Source organism: Callithrix jacchus, chromosome 12 (genome assembly GCF_049354715.1).
Source record: "Callithrix jacchus isolate 240 chromosome 12, calJac240_pri, whole genome shotgun sequence".
NCBI classification, from domain to species: Eukaryota; Metazoa; Chordata; class Mammalia; order Primates; family Cebidae; genus Callithrix; species Callithrix jacchus.
The window spans coordinates 84,392,034-84,413,532 of record NC_133513.1 but is presented as its reverse complement, the minus strand read 5'-3'; the positions used below and the strand labels follow the sequence as shown (position 1 = coordinate 84,413,532).

General features: G+C 39.8%; 1 long non-coding RNA gene across 1 annotated transcript in view; it reads left to right on the top strand.

Moving 5' to 3' along the window:
* The first annotated feature begins 14,953 nt into the window (after positions 1–14,953).
* The window catches only part of LOC144578707 (uncharacterized), a 58,576-nt gene continuing 52,030 nt past the window's right edge, over positions 14,954–21,499 (top strand). The window contains exons 1-2 of the long non-coding RNA XR_013525002.1: positions 14,954–15,230; positions 15,331–15,491. This is a non-coding gene — a long non-coding RNA (uncharacterized LOC144578707). The remainder of the gene's footprint in view (positions 15,231–15,330; positions 15,492–21,499) is intronic.

Below are 21,499 nucleotides of genomic sequence, written 5' to 3'. Positions count from 1 at the left end.
TTTCTGTGTTTCCATCTTGGATTGTTTTTCCTTTGGCCTGAAAACAAATCCCTTTAGTATTTCTTTAAATGTATGTTTGTTGGTGAAGAAGTCTCTCAGTTTTTGTTTAATTGAAAAAGTCTTTAGCTTTCATTTTTGAAATATAGTTTCAGTAAATATATACTTCTAGGTAGGGATTTAGGTAGAGGTTAGAAAACTCTCTGCTATTAGCTCTTCAAATATTTCTTCTGTCTCATGTTCTTTCTCTTTTCTTTTTGGGATTCTGATTAGATTTGTGTTACATGTTCCTCTTTTCTCTATTTCCTACTCTTTTTTCTGTCTGGGCTTCAGTTCACATATTTGCTATTGACTTGTTTTCCAGTTCACACAGACTTTCTTCTGCTATGTCTAATTCTGCTTTTAAGTACATGTCTGTATTTTAAAAATTTCAGCTATATTTTTGAGTTAAAACTATTTTATATTTATTTTTTGATAGTTTCTAATTTTCTGTGAACATCTTCATTTTTCATCCATTTCCCCCCTTTCCTCTATTTTTCTTGGAAATATTAATGATGGTTAATCACAAAGTACTTGTCTACTAATTCCAAAATCCGAATCTCCTGTTGGTCTGATTCTGTTATATACTTTTTTTCTTTTTTCCATGTGGTCTTGCCTCTTGGTATTCTAGTCATATTTGATTAAATGATAAGTATTATGTATAACAAAAATTGATATTAAAAATTTTAGGGTTGAATATTATGGTGCATACCTGTAAACCAAGCACTTTGGGAGGCCAAACTGGGTGGATCACTGGAGCTCGGGAGTTTGAGACCACCCTGGGCAAGATAGCAAAACCCAGTCTCTACAAAAAAATCCAAATCAATCAAACAAACAAAACACAACAATTAGCCAGGTGTGGTGGTGTGGGCCTGTGGTCCCAGTGACTGGGGAGGCTGAGGTGGGAGGATCCCTTGAGCCTGAGAGGTTGAAACTGCAGTGAGCTGTGATCATGCCACTGCACTCCAGCCTGGGTGACAGAGTGAAAACCTATTAAAAAAATTTTTTTTTCAAGAAAATAGATGAAAAGATAGAGAATTTCACCAGATGTATAATCTTCCTTCAGAGAGTATTCACTGTTTCTTCTGCCAGACAGATTCGGGCAGAAGAATCTGCTTGCCTGAGTTCAATGAGGGATTGAGCTGAGTCAAGGCAAAGTTGCAGTCTTGGTAAAGCTATATTTACATTTAGTTCACTTTTGCTCCTAATCTACAGCCTTCTAAAGCTGAGAGTTTGATGTTTGCACCAGGGTTCCTCCTTCTGGAATGTTTTGAACTCTAATCTTTGTTTCTCAGCATACTGAGTCTGCCAGAACTCCCCTCTGATTTTCAGTCTTTTTGGTGAGCCTCTTAGCCTCCTTCCCTGTTTCTCCTTCCCTTCAGAGTTTGGCAAATACCTTGAGTGAAAAATGAGCTGAGTGTTAGATTCAGTTTTCTGCATACACCCTCCTCACCAGGATACTGACTTCTGAATTTCTACATTTTCTTCTTTCTAGCTCTATGAGGCCATCAATGACTCTATCAATGCTATTGGCCCTCTTCCCAGGCAACACTCAGCTTCTCAGCTTTTTACCTTCCCAGAATCAGCAAATACATCCAGGCAAACAAACAAACAAACAAACAAAAAAAAACTCAACCTAATCATGAAGTCCTACTTGTTTAAGTATCTCTTTAATGCCTTTAAATGATTTTTTGGCATTTTTTCCTGCATTTTTAGTTGACCTGTATGTTAGTATTGATCTGCCTCAAAGCTCCTCTCACATTCAGAAGTGTAAGTCCATCAGATCTTTGATTCTCTCTGTGTAGCTTCTGCTTATTTCAAGTCCTGGTTGTCTCAGAAACTCTCCAGTGTTTTCAAAAAAGTTTTGGGGTATTTTTTTAATGATTTCTAATTATTCTAATCAGGAACATTAGTTTATTGCTAGTTACTTTGTCATAACCTTACGTGTTGTATCTTAAGTGAAATAACTTGTATAAAGCATTTAGTCCAATGCCTTATCCTATTATAAGAAGAAAGGAATAAATACACTTTATTATTATAAAAATTGAAGAGTATAACCAGGCTTGTAGCCTGGCTGGAAAACTATTTCACCTCTGCTCTCTGGGAGTACTCTAGGGATTACTGTAGCGCCTAAAGAAGTGTTTGATAGCGTCCCCAAAGTTATACCCTATACAACATGACCAAGATGACTTTGGCTTTGAAAATTTTAAAGTCTAGATTGCCTTCCCTCAAATCCTCCCAGTATAAAACATCTAAAAATGCTAGATAAAATGCTTTCTAATTATATTTTTAGAATTATCAAGCTGAGCTGGGAAGAGTAATGATGGCCTTAAAGGCCTTCTCTGCCCTCCTAAATGAAAAGCAGAAGCAGGTCTTTAGACAGGTAAATGTGTGTTGAACTGGCACCTGTCCTGAAGCTATTTGTTAATCACTAGGTTACCAACATTTGTTTTTAACAGCTATGAATGCTAAGGGAACAGAAGACAAAGGATTAGGGCCCAATAAGGTGTGTGGGTGAGTTGGGAGTGTCACAGTGACTATCTGGTATAGCTAAGACCTAGACAGGATACACTCTCAGTAAGAAAATAACATAACTTTTATGGAGAAATTTAGTTACGAAAGATGCCTGTCTCAACATTAGCTTTAGATATTAGGTGAGTGCAAAAATAACTGTGGTTTTTGCATTGTTGGGATTTGCCTTTTGATATTGGAATACATTCTTAAATAAATGTGGTTACGTTATACATCATTTTAATGGCCATTTCTCACTTTATTTATATATTTATTTTGCTTACGACTTGTTACTTGCTGTTTATTTTATGTTTATTTTAGACTATGGAAATGATGTTAGACAAAAAGCAAATTTGAGTGATTTTCTTATTCGAGTTCAAAATGGGTTGTAAAGCAGTGGACACAACTCGCAGCTTCAACAATGCATTTGGCCCAGAGACTGCCAACGAATGTACAGGGCAGTGATGGTTCCAGAACTTTTGCAAAGGAGATAAGAGCCTTAAAGATGAGGAGCATAGTGGCCATCAGAAGTTGACAGTGACTAACTGAGAGCAATCATCGAGGCTGATCCTCCTCCAACTGCATGAGAAGTTATCTAAGAACTCAATGTCGACCACTCTACAGTCATTTGGCATTGGAAGCAAATTGAAAGGTGAAAAAGCTTGGTAAGAGGGTGCCTCATGAGCTGAGTGAAAATTTAAAAAATAGTCATTTTGAAGTGTTGTCTTCTCTTACTGTACACAATGACAATGAACCATTTCTTGATCGGATTATGACATGCCTCAAAAAGTAGATTTTATACAACAACCAGCAGTGATCAGCTCAATGGTTGGACTGAGAAGCTCCAAAGCACTTCCCAAAGCCAAACTTGTACCATAAAAAGGTCATGGTCACTGTTTGGTGGTCTGCTGCCAGTGCGATCCACTACAGCTCTCTGAATCCTGGCGGAACCATTACATCTGCTGATCCATGAGATGCACTGAACATTGCAATGACTGCAGCCCGCATTGGGCAGCAGAAAGGGCCCAATTCTTCTCCATGACGATGCCGTACCACACGTTGCACAGTGAATGCTTCACTGTTGAATGCACAATGCTTCAAATGTTGAATGAATTGGGCTATGATGTTTTGCCTCATCGGCCATATTTACCTGACTTTTCGCCAACCGACTGTTTTCACCTATTCAGGCGTGTTGACAACTTTTTGCAGGGAAAATGCTTCCACAACCAGCAGGATGCAGAAAATGCTTTCCAAGAGTTTGTTGAATCCTGAGCTATTGATTTGTATGCTACAGTAATAAACAAACATTTCTCATGACAAAAATGTGTTGACTGTAATGGTTCCTATTTTGATTAATAAAGATATGTTTAAGCCTAGTTATAATGATTTAAAATTCACAGTTTGAACTGCAATTACTTTTGCACCAACCTAATAGATGGAAGAAAAGCCCCAATCAACTCTTCCTAACATTCATAAACACCATCTGGTTCTCTTATGGATTTACAACCTGAATTCAAGCCAAGAATTTGTTAAAAAATGGTTATTGGTGGCCAGGTGCTCTGGCTTACACCTGTAATCTCAGCACTTTGGGAAGCTGAGGCAGGCAGATCACTTGATCAATATGGTGAAACCCCATTTCTACCAAAAATTACAAAAATTAGCCTGGCATGGTACACGTCTGTAATCCCAGCTTCTCAGGAGGCAGTAGAATATCTTGAACCGGGGAGGTGGAGGTTGCAGTTACCTGAGATTGTGCCACTGCACTCCAGTCTGGGACCCAGATTGAGACTCTGTCCCACTAAATAAATAAATAAATACATACATACATACATACATAAAATGGTCCTTGGTTGCAGTACCCAGGTGCTCAGTAAAAGCAAGCACGCATGCACTCTGTAAAAGTGTGCCTCAGCCTAAGCCTCAAGGAATTTTCATGAAATACGAGGTCACACAGAAAGCAGTAAAAAAGACAAATCTTTGAGAAAATGAATGAAGATAAAAGTGAAAACACTAAAACGGGAATTTTTAAAAAATGTCATAATTATAGGTAATGCAGAAATGAAAAAATTAATAATAGGGTATTGTGATTAACTTTAATATATCTGAAAACTTAGATAAAATGGAAACATTTCTCAAAAAGTATACTGTATCAAAATGATCTCAGTAAGAAATAGAAAACTTGATTACTCCTATAAACATATAAGATTAGTAGTTTAAAATACACCCACAAATAAAATAACTGGTCCAGATGTTTTTATAGATGTGTTATATCAAACATTAAAAGGTCAAATATCTTTGATCTTATATAAAATATTTCAGAGTATATAAAAATGGGGGGAACATTCCTCAATTTATGAGTTAGCATAACCTTGATGCTGAAATCCTACAAGAACAGTAAAGGAAATTTAAACTATAAGCCAATCTCACACATACATAGATATGAAAAAATTATACACTATAAATTATTAAAATAAATCCAATAATGTATTTGAAAATATATTATGATCAAGTTGGGCTTATTCCAAGAATGTAAGATTGGTTCAACATTAGAACTTCAATTATGTTAATTTGCCACATAAATAAAGGAATAAAAACATACAGTCAACTTAATAAATACCAAAAATGTTTATAAAATTTCCCACTATTAACAAAAAAAAAAAAAATTCAAGCAACAAATAAGGGGAAACTTTCTTAGTTTGAAAAAAGAATATCTACCAAAAGGAAAAACAATTAAAACCTGCTACAAACATCACAATGGTAAATGTTGAAACTCTTTTTAAGATAAGGTCTTCTATTATTACCTCTTTAAAATATTATGTCAAATATAAGAGCCAGTGAAGTAAAGCAAGAAAGAAAAGTGGAATTGGAAGGAGAGTAGTAATATTGGCATAATTTACAGACAATATAGTTGCCTGTTGCAGAAAACCCAAAAGAATCTAATACTAAATTATTAGAATAGATCTGAGAATTTAGCAATGTCATTGGATATAAACTTATGGTAGTTAGCCACAATATGGCCCCCAGTGATCCCCACCTTCTGAAATTCACATCCTTTTTGTGTGGTCTCCTCCCATATTGCACCAGCATTGTTCTGTGTGACCAATAGAACACATCAGATGGTTGGTATATCACTACCACGTTAGATTATGAAAGACACTATGGTTTTCATCTTAGTTGTTCTCTCTCTCTCTCACTTAGATTCACTTGTGCTTGGTGAAGCAGCTGCATTATAAGGAGCAGCTCTATCGGGGAGCCCTTCATAATGAGGAACTGAGGCCTCTTGACAATCACTGTATGAGTGAACTGGGGAATGGACCCCAGCCCAAGTCAAGCTTTCAGATGACTGTACCCTGCCTGACATCTTGATTACAACTTTATATGAGACCTGGATCCAAAAACTCCCAGCTAAGCTGCTCTTGAATTTTTGACTAAACAAACTATGAAATGATAAATATTTGTGTTTTTCAGCTACAAAGTCTAGGATGATATATGGCTTAGCAGTAGATGACTAATACAAAGATCAACACCCAGAAGCAAATGGAATATCTCTATATAGGCAATAAACAGAATATATATGGTGTATTTCTGTGTATGCATACATTCTATGTATATATGTAATATACTATATATTCTGTTTATATATTTATATTATTGCTGCTATTGCAAAATTATTCTTTTATATATATACATTATAGACATCAGATATAGGCTATTTTACTATAGCAGCAATAATTATAATTTCTTTGGAATAAATCTAACAAAATTTCATAAGATCTTTAAGAAAAAAATCATAAAAGTGTGTAGAAAGGTATTTAAAGAGCTCTACAAATGAAAAACTATTCCATATTTATGGTTAGGAAGACAATATCATGATGATATTTATCTACTACTTCATGCAATGCCAATTAAAACCAAGATACCAGGCCTGGCGTGGTGGCTCACACCTGTAATCCCAGCACTTTGGGAGGCTGAGGTGGGTGGATCACGAGGTCAGGAGTTCAAGACCAGACTGGCCAACATGGTGAAACCCCATCTCTACTAAAAAATAAAAAAATTTAGTTGGACATGGTGGCTCATGCATGTAATCCCAGCTACTTAGGAGGCTGAGGTAGGAGAATTGCTTGAACCAGGACCTGGGAGGTAGAGGCTGCAGTGAGCCAAGATTGCACCACTGCATTCCAGCCTGGGCTACAGAGGGAGACTCCATCTCAAAAAAAAAAAAAAAAAAGAAAAAACCAACCGAGATACCAATGGGTTTGTTGTACCAATTTTTTAAGAACTTAACAAATTGCTTCTAAAATTCATGTAGAAGCAGAAAGTAGTCAAGAAGAGTCAAAAGCCTCCTGAAGGAAAAGAACATAATGGGGGACTTACTGTAACAAATTCCAAGATTTTTTTTTTTGCATTTTAGGTTTTGGGGTACATGTGAAGAAGATGCAAGATTGTTGCATAGGTACACACATGGCAGTGTGATGTGCTGCCTTCCTCCCCATCACCTATATCTGGCATTTCTCCCCATGTTATCTCTCCCCAACTCCCCACCCCCTGCTGTCCCTCCCCTATTTCCCCCCTATAGACCCCAGTGTATGGGCCTCCCCTTCCTGTGTCCATGTGTTCTCATTGTTCAACACCCGCCTATAAGTGAGAACATGTGGGGTTTGATTTTCTGTTCTTGTGTCAGTTTGCTGAGAATGATGGACAAATACCAAGATTTTAATGAAATCATGTAACTAATCCAGTGGGGTGTATCAGTTAGCTTAGGGGATGGACAAATTTCCAGTGAAACAAAATACAGAGTTAGAAAGAAGCCTATCCATATCTAAAGACCTGGCTTATGACAGAGCTGGAGATGATGCTGAATGGAAAGAGAATGAACTTCAGAATACATGGCTCTGGAGCAAATGGTTATCCTCATGGAAAAACATGAAATCATGCTTTCACCACATGTTTTGCACAAGAATCAGTTCCAAGGGATTAAATAATTAAAGATGAAAGGGAACGCTATTAAAAACCTTTTGAAGAAAAAAAGTCTTTTAGGATCTTGGAGTTGGAAAGGCTTTCTAAAATGAAAGAAAAAACACAAACCAAAGGGAAATGATTAATTTAACCACATTAAAATTTAAAATTTTGTTGTTTTTTTTTAAAAACCAAAAGACAACATAAAGAAAGCGAAAAGATTAGCTACAAACTGGGAGCAGCTATAATTGACAAAGGAGTAGTATCCAGAATATATAAAGAAGTCCAATACTTAATAATAAAACCTATAGAAACCAAGCAAAAGGACTTGAATACACATTTCACAGAAGAGAAAACACAAATGGCCAATAAACATATGAAAAGATTGTCAACCTCATTAATAACCAGGGAAATGCAAATTAAAACTACAATGAGATATTATTTCACACCTAACTGAATGACAAAAATTTAAACATTTGTAAAAAGCAAGTGTTGGTGAGTTTGTGAACAATGGGTCTCATACCCTGCTGGTGAGAGTATGAACTGGTGCCACCACTTGGGAAACACTCTGGCACTGTAAAGTTAAAGATGTAGAGCAATTCTACTTCTATGTATATATCCTACAGAGAAACTCATGCACATCTATATTAAGAGCTATATAAGTATGTTTATAACAGTTTATTTATAAAAGCAAAAACGGAAATTAACACAAATATCCACTAAAGGTAGATTGTATAAATAAATTCTATCATTTCAATGGAATGCAAAACATAAGTGAAGATGAATGGCAGCTACTCCTACCAACGTGAATGAATTTCACAAACATAAAATTGAGAAAAAAGGCAGGTTGCAGAAAATATGTACAGTATGATTCATTTATATAGAGTTCAAACCACACAAAACTGAATATATATATGTTCAATGAATATAAATTTCATATGTATGAAAATGATAAAGCAAGGAAATAAAAAGTAGAATTTGGCCTGGTGATTACTTCTGGGGAGGGTTATCAAGGAGGATCCAAATTATTGCAGTAATTTCCTTCTTAAACAAACATTTATTTTATGTATATTATACATTATTTTATATGTAAATAATATTTTATAATAAAAATTGTAAACAGGTTTTATTAGTGCCTACAAGCACAGTAGAGATGTTTTCATTTGCATCCTATGCAGGACTTTTATTTTCTTTTCCCTATTTTTTTGGGGGTGGGTGAGGGTGACAGCTTCCCTATCTTTATCTTTAAGAATAATAAATTGTTTTGGAACATCTGGGATTTGAAAGCATTGTTCTGGAAGCCTTTAGGATGTGGTCTGAATTCATGACAATAGACCATTTTTATGTGTTATTTCTAACCTTCTTTACGATTTGGAGATGCCAGATTGCATCAAGTTGAGTCAAACATTCCATTGCGCTCTCACTGCTGCTGCAAACACTAAAATAAAAGCTAAATCCTTAGGTGTTTCTGTGAATGATCAGCTACTTGTTTAAATTCTTAGTGCTTACACCTGGGATTCTGGGTAACAGAAAGGTCAATCCTATTTAACATGGAGACCAACCTCCTTTGACATTCTAATTGACACCAAGTAACCACCTATGACATAGGCATCTACACCACACTGCCCTTCTGACTTCTAGCACAGTATCCCAGCCCTTATTTATCTACACAAACGCCATCAAACTAGGGTGGAGACATCCTGGTGTCTTGGGAACAGTGTCAACAGTTCCATTGTATTACCATCTAGGTTCAGTGTGCTTGAAAACAATGATCAGGCCACATAAGATATTGATGCTCTGTATCACAAAAGGATACAGTCATAACAATGGGCAGTGGGTGTTCCTGGCTATTTGTCAGTATAGCTTCTCACAGCCACTGTGTCTCACTCATGCTCTGTCAATGGATTAACAGCTCAGGACAACTATGGGTCCCATGAGTCAGAGGGGCTGGTGAGTCACATGCTTATACCAACTCCTCCGGCAGATATTTTATCCCAGCCATTTATAATGCTGACCAGATTCAAATAACTAAAACCAGCTGTAACCAGAGACATGCACAGACTCAAGTGTCCAGTTATGCACTCTGTTGGATGATACGACCTTCAAAATTAATCTTTGGGTAAAGCCCAGTCTATAAACTGCTTGTTCATATGTCTACTCTGGTTTTATTATATGCTCTCTTCCTTGTGGTAGTTGACACTCTCTGGCTCTGACCATTTAGATCATGTGAAATCAGGCTTACCATTTAGCCAGGATCTTGACCTCATTGCTACCAAAGTCCTGACTAACAACTTTAAAAAATGGAAACAACTCCCCCAAATCAATCGCCTTTGTGGCAATTAACTGCACAGTTAGAGCTGCTGCGATAGAGACAGAGGTATCTGGAGGACTTTGGCTCCTGGGAGTTATGACAATCTTTGGTCCAGAGGGAATTAATATCTTATAACCCTGTATTTATACATGGTATTAAAATGTCAAAGGCGAATTTTCTAGGTCTATTCTGTTATCTGATCCTGGGGGAATATGATCCCTTTGCTCTTCGGCTGACTTCTGCCTTCTCGTCTATGTCAAAGCCTAAGTGTCACTTTCTCAGAGTGGTCTTCACCGACTACCCCATCTCAAATAGATATTCCCAACCATTCTCCCTCATTCATTATTTTTTAAAATTTTATTTATGAATTTAATATAAATGACATAAAATATATGCAAAATCCATGAAACATGAACAAAACATTAACACTACTCAGATTTCACATGGTTTAATTTTACCAATATCCCCTGGGTTCCATGGGAGGGATTTTGTACATATTTTCAGTTCAGCGCACACACACACACACACACACACACACAGACACACACTGACTGAGCTTCTACTATGTGCTAGGCACTGAATCTATGGGAGTGAATAAAGTATATTCCTGCCCTCTCTTTTCTCAAACCTCACATAATATGGTCCTTGTTAGCCTTTCTAATATGGATTGGAAATCTACATGTAATTCTGTTTTGTTTTGTTTTTTGAGGTAGAGTCTTGCTCTGTTGCCCAGTGGAGTACAGTGGCATGATCACAGCTCACTGCAGCCTCAACCTCTGGGGCTCAAGTGATCTTCCTGCCTCAGCCTCCCAGATAGCTGGAACTATAGGCATGTGTCACCATATCTGGCTAATGTTTAAATTTTTGTAGAGATGGGATCTGACTACCTCATTCATTATTTCATCAAGTGTTGGTTGTTCGGTGCCTGGATCCCTCAGGGAACTTATGTTTACTGAGCATTTATTAATGCGCTAGGCACTGTGTAAGAGTTTTATTTACATTTTATTTCATCCTATGAGATATGTACTGTTATCATCACCAGTTTACAAATAAAGAAGCTGAGGCACAGAAAGGCCCAGTAACCTGCCCAAGATCACACAATGAATAAGGGGCAGAGCTGGGATTTGAGACCCAGTGTGATCCCAGAGCATGACATTTCCTCTCACAGCACTCTGTTCTTTTCTTTCCTCACACGTCTTACAATTTTAGAATTGTGTGTAATGGTGTGAGTGAGATTTTTTCCTGTTGTGTTGGAATGGCTGCCAATGCCCAAAGGTGACCCAAAAACTGCTAAGCATGCTGGAATTTCTAACGAGCTCTTAACCACCCTTCAACAAGGTAGTGGCAGAGCTGGCCCTAATACCACCAACCCTGCCCTTCTCCTGGGTCTGTAAGGAGAAGTCTGGGCTGGAATAAGGGGCTCAGAGTCCTTAGTCGCGGGGAGGTACAGAGTTCCTTGTGAGCATATTCCCAGGGGCAGGGGAAAGAACAGGGGTTTTCACTTCTCCAAGCCAAGAGAGAGTTGGGGGTGCTAAGGGGATCACTAGCGTCATGTTTATTGGCTAGACATTTGCCTGGGCTGCAGTCCTGCTGTCAGCCCCGTCCTGAGAGAAGAGAAACATTGGAGAGAGAGGGAGAGGCTGAAATATGGAGTGGCACAGGCTCCTTCCCACAGCTTGGCACAGCAGGATGGTTGAATTTCCCATGGGACAAAAAGAATGCCGAGAAAGGTACTGGGCCTGGGCTGACTTGCTGTGTGCCCCATTGCTACCCCTCGAAGACAGCCACCCTCTGGATGAGGGTCTCCAGCAACAAGGGTCTATGAGGTGGGCTACAAGTGGTAAGGGCTGGGGCCCGGGGAGGAAGAGCTCAAACACCCTTTCCCCTTCCCACCCCCACCATGAAGGGAACCACATCCTCCTGACGAGGCAGGTAGAAAGGAGAGAACAGAGACAGAGCAGACCCTTCCTGGATCTACACCAAACCCCAGTGGCAGCAAGTCTTGGCTACTCTGGGAGGGCAGAGGGCTTGGGATCAGATCTCAGACGGGAGTTTAAACTGGTCTGGACTAAACTGAATAGCTAAAAGTGACAGAAAGTAATGGAAACAGATTTTTTTTAAAGGGGAAGAGATGATTTGACATAGCACGGTCAAGGGCAGTGGAAAAAATAAGAACTACATTGTGTTTATTCTCTGTGGATCTGAAGCTTCTTGATGAATTGGTCCATGCATTTAATTGTGTGCGCATTTATGAACTCTCTTCTAATCAGACTTTAAGCTCTATGAGAGCAGGACATGTGTGTCTTATTTACGGCTCTACCCACTTTCCCTTGTATAGAGTCTGGCAAAATAAATGTTGAAGTGAAAGCCAAAAAACGCCACTATAGGCATGGGGAAGTTTAATTGGTCATGAATCCTGGCATTCCAGTTGTCTGACTAAACCTCTCAATAGATGCTCTGGAATCTTAGATGATAAAGGACTCTTAGGAAGAGGAGCCCAGGGCAAGGGTGAAGAACGCGTGCACTATAGTTATTCAGACCTGGGTTCAAGACACTGCACCCCACACTCTACACTTCTGTCAAGAAACATAACATTAGAGATTCACTTTCCTCCTCTAGCATGCCTTGATCATATCCACCCTAAGGATTCTTGCGAAATTTAAGTGATAGTATGCATGTAAAGACCTCTAGAGAAAAGGGAACCTTGTTCACTATTGACTGTAAATTATACATAATACAGCCATTTTGGAAAATGGTATGACGATTCCTCAAAAAACTAAAAATAGAACTACTGTACAATCCAGCAATTCTACTTCTGGGTGTACATCCAAATGAATTGAAATCAATATGTTGAAGAGATATCTGCATGCCCATGTTCATTGCAGCATTATTCACAATACCCAAGATGTGGAAATAACCTAAGTGCCCATAGATTAATGGATAAAAAATATACTCTATATACACAACAGATTATTATTCAGCCCTAACATAGAAGGAAATTCCTTCATTTGTGATGACAACATGAATTAACCTGGAGGACATCATGCTAAGTGAAATAAGCCAGCCACAAAAAGACAGATCCTACATGATCTCACTTAGAATGTGAAATCTAAAAACGTCTAACTCGTAGAAGTGGAGAGTAGAATGGTGGTTATAAGAGGTTTAATGGAGGGGTGGGCAGATAGGGAATGGGGAAATGTTGGTCAAAGTGTACAGTTTTATTTTTAGACAGGAAGAGTAAGTTCTGGGGATCTATTGCACAGTATGGTGGCTATAGTTAATAATAATGTATTGCATATTTCAAAATTGCTAAAAGATATATTATAAATGTTCTCATCACAAAGAAATGGTAAGTTTATGAGTTGATGAGCATGTTAAATTAGCTTGATTTGATCATTCCACAATGTATACATTTATCAAAATATCACATTGTACTTCGTAAATATGTACAATTGTTATTTGATAACTTTGAAAATAGGTAATATGGCCCAAACCCTAAGAGATTTTTGGAGAAGTCAACCTGAAACTTACAGTTTTAAGGCTAAGAACTTTGAGAGTGGGTATGGGGTGCCCGATTCTACATATGTGACTGATGAGAAGCTTACAGGACTTTTCAAGTGTGAGATGTAGGAGTCAGGTGGAGATTACATTGTGGGAAAAGGCTTTGCAAACCATGAAGTGAGGAAGTGTTCATACACTTACAGCCAGAACACTGTAAGGATTTAATAATGGGCCTGTTGCAGGCTCAAGGTCCTATTGTTTATTTATAGAAATGCCTTGGGGAGTTAGAGATGGAGAGGGAAAGCAAAGAATGTGTTTCTATGCGTGTGTGTGTGTGTGTGTGTGTGTGTGTGTGTGTGTGTGTGTGATAGAGAGACAGAGAGAGAGAGAGAGAGAGAGAGAGAGAGAGAAATGTGCGGATTTAGCTTTTTCTGGGTTTCAATTTAACACACACACCCTACCTTCTCCCTCCTCCCTTCTCCACTCCTTTAACTTCCGACTGTCTTAATGCCACCTCCTCTTTCTGGACACCTTGTCTGTCTTTGAGCTATCACGCAATCCTTCTGGATATTGCCTCAGCCAGGGAGAGCCTAGTCCTGGCAGAGGCCAAACTGCAAATAAATCACTGTGAAAGCTGGGCTTGTTCTCTTCAAAGGGTGAAGTGGGCTAATGAGAAGGGACCACAGAGTCCCCCGCCCCACCTCCACTCTCTCACAAGTTCTCTTTGGAAACTTCCCTTCCCCTTCCCGGGATGACCTCCAACCTTAATGAAATGGGAGAAACAGAATGTCAAGACTTGCTTCCTTTCCAAATAAAGAGGAACACGCTGAAGTGCATTTTAAATGCTGTCTGGCAAGAGCGGTGGGTTGGGGGAGGGGAGGAGGCTGACTTGCCTTTCTTAACTGGATATCTGGGAACTTGGCTCACATGCTCTTTCTCCAGGAGATTTGAAGGGCAATGTGTCATTCTGGGAGAGGTCTGCAGTTTCTCCAGATATAAACTTTGCTGTTCTTAGGGTCTTCATGTACAAGGGCAGTTGTGTTCATTGAACATGTTAGGATTTAGAGGGATAGATATTGAGTGGGAGATGCTAAAGAAGTTTTGGGTGGGACTCCTGCTCTATTCCAGGTCCAGGGCCTATGCCCAAGACAGTAGAAAATGAAAGGAGTACTTAAAACGTTGGGAGCTGTAAGGAGTTAAATGAAAGGGGTAAGCTTTAAAGGATAGATAGGGTGTCTGGGAGCAGCTTCTTGAGTGGCGATATGAAAGATGGGTGGAGTTTGGAAAGACGCAAAGGAAAAGATGGTGTTTCCAGAAGCCACAGAGCATGAAAAAAGGCAGGAGGCGGCAGTGATTATGGTGTCATGGGAAAGCAGAGAGAAACGTGGTTGGCCATAGTCTGAGGCTGTGATGAGGCTGAATATAGCCACATGATGGAGGTTGAGGAAAGTAGTCTCTTTTTATTTAGATAAAAGGGAGACAGACTGAAGTCTGTTTTTACCTGGAAGCAATGCAATGTGAGGAAGGGTTAAAAAGCGGCCAGATGGCTCAGGGAGAGAGAGAGGTCACTTGGGAGAGTCATCGTAGTAGCTCAAGTGAGAAGTGATTAAAAACCTAGGCTAGGGTGGCCAGTGAGCCAGATCAGATTAAGAGGAGCAAGGCAGCCCAGCCCTTCTGAGTGAGCTGCTTTTGTGGCCTTCAAGTACAGAGTGAGAAGAGGTTCTTGACTGGGCTAGCTTGGCCATAGATATCCAGGGACTGGAAAGTGGCTTACTGCTTATGTGAATGACTGATATGACAGTACTTGATGCAATAGGCTCTTGGTGTTTCCTCATCAACTCGAGAGTATAGCATCTGTGGCTGTTTGTTTCTAATTATTTGTTTTGTAGCTGGCAGTGATGGCCAAGAATTGGAGGTCAGTGAGCATGCTTTTTATTTGGCTCAGTGAGTGGGTTTTAATTTTTTTATGGGAGACTGTATTCTCAGAATTTGAATTGCTAACTTTTTTTTCTCAGATGGGAGTCATGTATTTGCTGACCTTTTGGAAAGAGCCTGTAACAGAAACAGTGATGATTTATGAGCAGTCAAAATGGTGATAAAGAATTTGCATTGACATTTATTATTGTGATCTTGATGTGCTTATCTCACATTGCATTCCTGTATCAAGACATCTCAGGTACTCCATAAATATATACACCTACTGTGTACCCACAAAAACTAAATTATTAAATTTAAAACAATTTATTAAGTTAATTTATTAATCTATAAATTAATTTATTAAGTTAAAATATTTTAAAAAGAGAGGCAACTTCCTTAAGGACTTCCTAACTCAGATCCTATTTATTACTATTCTGCATATAATTCTAATCAAATTACCTTCTTGTTTTCTAGACCACAGAACAGTGGAGGATTAGAAGAGATTATGTGTGACACGAGTGGTGTGTGTGTGTGTGTGTGTGTGTGTTTGATATGGTGATGGTAGGCACAGAGACAATGGTGAAATGGAATAGCTAATGATCAGGTAGACAGGGGCAAGATAAGGCAACTTTAAAAACCTCAAGAAGCATAGCATCCTGGGACTACTGAGTGTCCCCAGATCTGAATAATCCATGAAGATATTTCTGCATGGTATAATCACTGAGTTTCACAGTGATAACTTTAAATTATTAAGAGAAGGTTAAGTTACATTGTTACCAAAACACCAGCGGTTTGGGCCAGGTCCTGCTGCTCACCACACAGAAAGCAAATCACTGAGACAACAAGTATTGCCCAGGAAGAATGCTTTAATCAGGTGCTCCACTGGGGAGTTGGGAGCTCAGTCTCAAATCCATCTCCCTGACCAACTAAAACTAGGGGTTTATGTAGCAGGGAAGAGATGTAACAATGTGTAAGAAAACAAGAACTAAGGAGAGGCAATGAGGCATCTAGTTCCATGCTCTGGTGCGTTTTAGTTCCTTGATGCTTTTTTTGAAAGGCTCTGAAGGAAGAAGAACCTCAGATAAAACAAATAAAGTTTCAGGCTTTAACAGTAGAAGGGCCAGTTTCTATGTTTATCAACAAGATTAGTCTATGGGAGTATTGGGTCAGTTTCAATATTCTAGATGTTCTGTTTAAGAACACTGGGAAGAACACAACACTTTTCAGGAAGATTTCATCTTTCTGAGGGTTAAGAAACTCAAATACTTTCAAGAGCCAGTAGGCAAAGTACATTAGCGAAGTTACCTAGGTGTAAAATAGAAGGGGCGGCTTGTCCAAAGTCTTGGAAATTCAATATAAAAATAGTGGCAATTGAAACACATATACCAGCTAGGTTCAGCCATCGGGGTGCTCCTGTGAGATTCTTGGTCTAAGTGCTCAAATTTAAGTTTGAATGCTGGAAGGCTTTTGGAAGGTCCTGAATGAGGAAGAATTTGCTTCCTAGATGTAAATAGCCTGGCCCTTAATCATAAATATTTGGCAGGACCTTGTCTAGCAGAGAAAACATTGCCCTTTCTGTTGTCTTTAATGCACTAGGCCAGGAAGCAGAAGGATGACCTGAGGCATAAATGAGTCCTTTCTCTTTAGGAGCCTCAGACTTAGCAAGGAGATTAACAATCTACATTGAAGAAATTCTTCATCCAATTTCTGAAAATTTTTATCTTCTTGAGAACAGACTAGCCCTTTTGAGACTCAAACGTCTCAAAGGGCAACTGGAAATACAACCATTCCTTTGTCTAGAGAAGTCCTTCCTTCTGAAACCAGTTATTTCTGACTTCATGTCAACTCTGACTGCACTGGGCTACTAGATACTGATGCTTTAAATTGTATTTGCTTTGGCCAATCCAGAATTGCAGGAGAATCGAACGTTTCTTAGCAAATCCTTTGCCATATTTGGTGAATGAAAGAAGCCTCTGCCAGTAGAGCCCATAGCTGCATTTATGATTTGTTTTCACTGTCACCAGTCCCAAAGCTGGGCTTCTTATTGGTTTTTCAGTAAGTTTATTTTCACAAGATCAGTATGTGTGTGATGGGATCTGATAAGACTTTCCTACAGGAAAGAACAACATTCTGAAGTCTGACTTGCTTTTAGAAATCCTTGGCCCTAAGTCAAGGTTGGAGACTGATTTATATTTGGAGCTAAAAAAGATCAACTGAGACTTGGTAAACAAGCAAATGAACATGGAACTGGACCCTCAGGAGAAGAATTGCAGCTTTGATAAATGGCAACCTGATTTGGAAAAAGAGATGGCTTTATTTAAACAGTCAAGTAGCCAAGTGGCCTGAAATGAAGGCTTTGCAATAGGTTCCCAAGCTGACCACACGAGGCAGGGCTCTGAATTGCAATGGATTATTTCATTTACCACTAAATTAATTCCTTATCAAAATGGTGGTTGCCTCTGAAAGAAGGTTTTCATACTGAACAGATAATTTACTTGCAAAATTTGTCAAATCTGTTATATAATTCTGGAGAATCCTTGCAGTGCCTTAAACTTAGAAGGATTCAACTTAACTTCATTCCTTTTTGATCTCAGGTTTTGGAGAAGCCACAGCACTGTTGGAATGTGTTCCATGTTTTTAATTTAAATACATGATTTAGCTTCCATCTTCTGATTTATGCTTTGGGGGTAACAGTACAGCCTTTTACAAGTAACAGCTATTAGGATGACAAACAGCTATTTGTCAGTGCTCACTGTGAGTTCACATTAGGAATGAGTCAAAAGGATAAACCCAAGGTATGCAGGTTTGGCAGCATTCTTGTTTGTCATTTATTAGTCAAGGGGAGGCTGGTTTCCTGCTGTGGGTTACAGCGCATTCTCCAACTTCTGTGCAGATGCAGGGCATGGGTGGTGTGATTGAGAGTTGCGGAAGATCCTTGCTGTGCATCCACTTAACAATTACTGAGTGCTGAGTGCTGACTGTGTGCCAGGTGCTGGCTAGCCCCAGACATTCACAAGTGAGTAGAGAAAGACATAGTCCCTACCCTCAAGAAGCTCACAGTCTAGTGGGAGAGTCAGATATTAATCAGAAACTCTCCCAATAACTTGAATTATAAGCTGGTGTAGGTGACATAAAGACAAAGTCATTGGTGTTAGGGTTCAGAAGGGAAAACTGACCTAGTGTGGGAGTCATGGAAGGCTGAGATCTGAAGGATGACATCCACCAGGAGAAACTACGTAACCAGATGAAAGCAGGAAGGGGTAATGCTGGGGATTCTCTAGGCAGAGGAAACAGCATCCATGTAGGAGTACTTGGCTGTGTGGAAAACACCATCTTGTTTAGTGGGAATAGCCTTCTTACCCATGGAAGGCACCACACCTTATAACATCTGCCATCCTAAGACCATTTCAAAAGTTGACTCCTTTATGAAGCATTCCTCAAACTCCACAGTCAGATACAACTATTGTCATGCTAGATCTTCTCTTGTATGTCTGATATAATATTGAGAGAACCCTGTGTTTTGAATCTGAGAGGCAGCATGAGCCTATGGAGCTGGGCTTTCTGAGTTCAAATGCTGACTCAGCTATTTATTTGCTGTGTGACCTTGGGCAAGCTGCTTACCATCTTTGTATTTCAGTATTGCCCTTTGTAAAATGAGCATGTTAACGGTGCTTTCCTCATAGGTTTGCTGGGAGAAATAATACATACAAAGTCCTTAGTTCAGTGCTTGGCACTTAGTGAAACCTCATTAATGTAATCTATTGTTGTTATTTAGTTCTGACAAATGTCTATTTCCTTATTAGTTTTGCCCAAGTGCTTAGAACTGATAAGAGTTTAATAAGGAACTATGAACATCTTGTCTAGTGTACATCCTGAAATGTGGGGCTGCTTTCAATCACAGTACCTCTCAAACTTTATGTATATTTGAATAACCTAGGAATCTTGTTAAGATGCAGATTCTGATTCACTGGACTGAGATGGGGCCTGACCTATATTTTCAATAAGCTCCCAGGCGATATTCATGCAGCTGGTCTTTGGGGCACATACTGAGTGTCCAAAAATCTGAGTAATCCCCAGAGTCATTTCTGCATAGTATAATCATTAAGCTTCACAGTGAGAACCTGTCACTGGAGGAAAGACAGGAGCCCAGGGGAGAAGGAGGGGACTCAGTCTATAACACCTGCACCCAGGCACTGCAGGACATAGTTCGCTTCTCACCTGCAGAGGCTGTTCAGTCTGTGAGGTGAACGTCATCAGGCTGCCATTAGTGGTCTAACGTTTGAGGACTTTAGTCAAGATTCTGCAGTGATAACTAGAGAGCAAGAGTGAGGAAATGAGGGAGACTTATTTTTGGGCATATTGGCACAATGTAAATTCAGAGAAGAGTTGATATTGAAATCTCTAGTCTGAGATTTGTAGGGCAGGCTGGCAAGGTGGAAACTCAGGCAGAACTTCCTGAGGCAGAATTCCTTCTTTCCCAGGAAGCCTTCATTTTTGCTTTTAAGGCCTTCAACTGATGGAATGAGTCCTGCCTACATTATAGAGTACCTTCTGCTTTACTTAAAGCCAGTGTAACTGTAAATGTTAATCACATCTGCAAAATACCATCACAACAACATCCAGACTAATATTGGACCAAACGCCCAGACACCATAGCTTTGCCAAGTTGGCGCATAAAATTAACCAACACAAGGGCGGAAGAACGTGGCCTGTCCCATGGCTTCAGATCATACCTTTCATCCCTACCATGTCAGAGCATGCAGGAAGCCCTGCAAAGCCACCTTCCTTCTGGGGCAGAGACTCTATGGGCTTGGCCCCTGACCTTGGGATTTGAAGAGTGGCATTCGCATTTGAGAGTTGCCTGTCATGGTGGTTTGTGCTCTGTTATGCCCAAGTTTGGCCTAATTAATGAACTCCTTTGGCTAAGTTTCTTAGTGAAAAACAAGAAGGTTACTCCAATTCAAACAACTACCCACCCTGGAATGCCAAGCACAGGGCTGAAAGTTCAGATCCTGTTTACTTGGGGTCACACCACTGGATTATAAGCATCAGGTAGTTCTTTCCAAGGGGTCTTGGATAGCTTCTAAGTCCCCGCTGTGGTCTTGACTAACTCTGACTACAGAGAAAAGGGGCAAAGAAATGATCTGCAGTCCTCAGAGAAATGCCCAGTGAGCAAACACCATGCCACGGGAGGACAGTAGCATGAACATCTGAGACTTCACATTTGTCTTTGTTCAGCTTTTCCAAGGCACGTTCCAGTCTGTGATTTCATGTTATTTTCAGTATAGCCTGGTGGGACAGGCAGGGCAGACAGTTAACGTCTGCTTTTTTTCCTGGTTCAAGAAAATGGTACCATGTCCTGGTGCAATCACCTCGAGCTGGATGGCAGACAGGCAAGTGCATGGCTGTGGAACCTGGCCAACTTGAGTTGGAATTCCTGCTGCACCCATTACTATCTGAGTGGTCCTGGACAAGTTACCACAACTCTGTGAGCCTTGGCTTCTATATCCATAGTAATGACTTTGAATGTTTGAAGTGAGGATTACATGTCACATGGCTCAGTGTCTGTCATCCAATAGATGCTTGGAAAATGATGGCAACTTTTTTTCCAGGGAAAAATTTATCTGGGGGAAAAACCAGGGGAAGCCCTGAGCATCCACTGTGAGTATTTTTATCATTACTGCAGTAGACATGCTGTGGGATGCTGCCCACCATCTCCCCAGCACCCCTCTCTGGCCCTGCTGAGATGACAGCTGAAATACCTGGGTTTGTAATGACTGCCCTACCCTTAATCGCAGCGGGCTTAGTGACAGAAGGTTGCTTGACCCAGGATGAACTTGGATTCCTCTCCTGGGAATTTGGAATTGGGACACTGAAGGACTGAGCTATTGAGCTGTTGGGAACTGAGCCGAAAGGCTGTGTGGTCTTGGGAACTGAGGCAACCATGATGACTACTGTGCACACTGTGGTCGTGGCAGGGAAGCCCTTAGATGCAGAGAATGGGAGATGCGAACAGAAACATAATGAGGAGACGTGGACCTTGAGGCCCTGGAAGATAGAGCCATCGTTCTTAACAACGTCCTGGTTCCCATGAAGCCAGGTGGATTTTTCCTGCCCTTGGAGTTCATGGGACCTGTATTATAATGAGTCAGCCGCCCTTTTACTGTCTTGAGTGTGTATCTATTCCTCATAATGATAAGATCCATGATGAGGAGAAGAAAGATGAAGAAATAGGGGTTCTGAGAGGCACGAGTACTTGATGAGCTC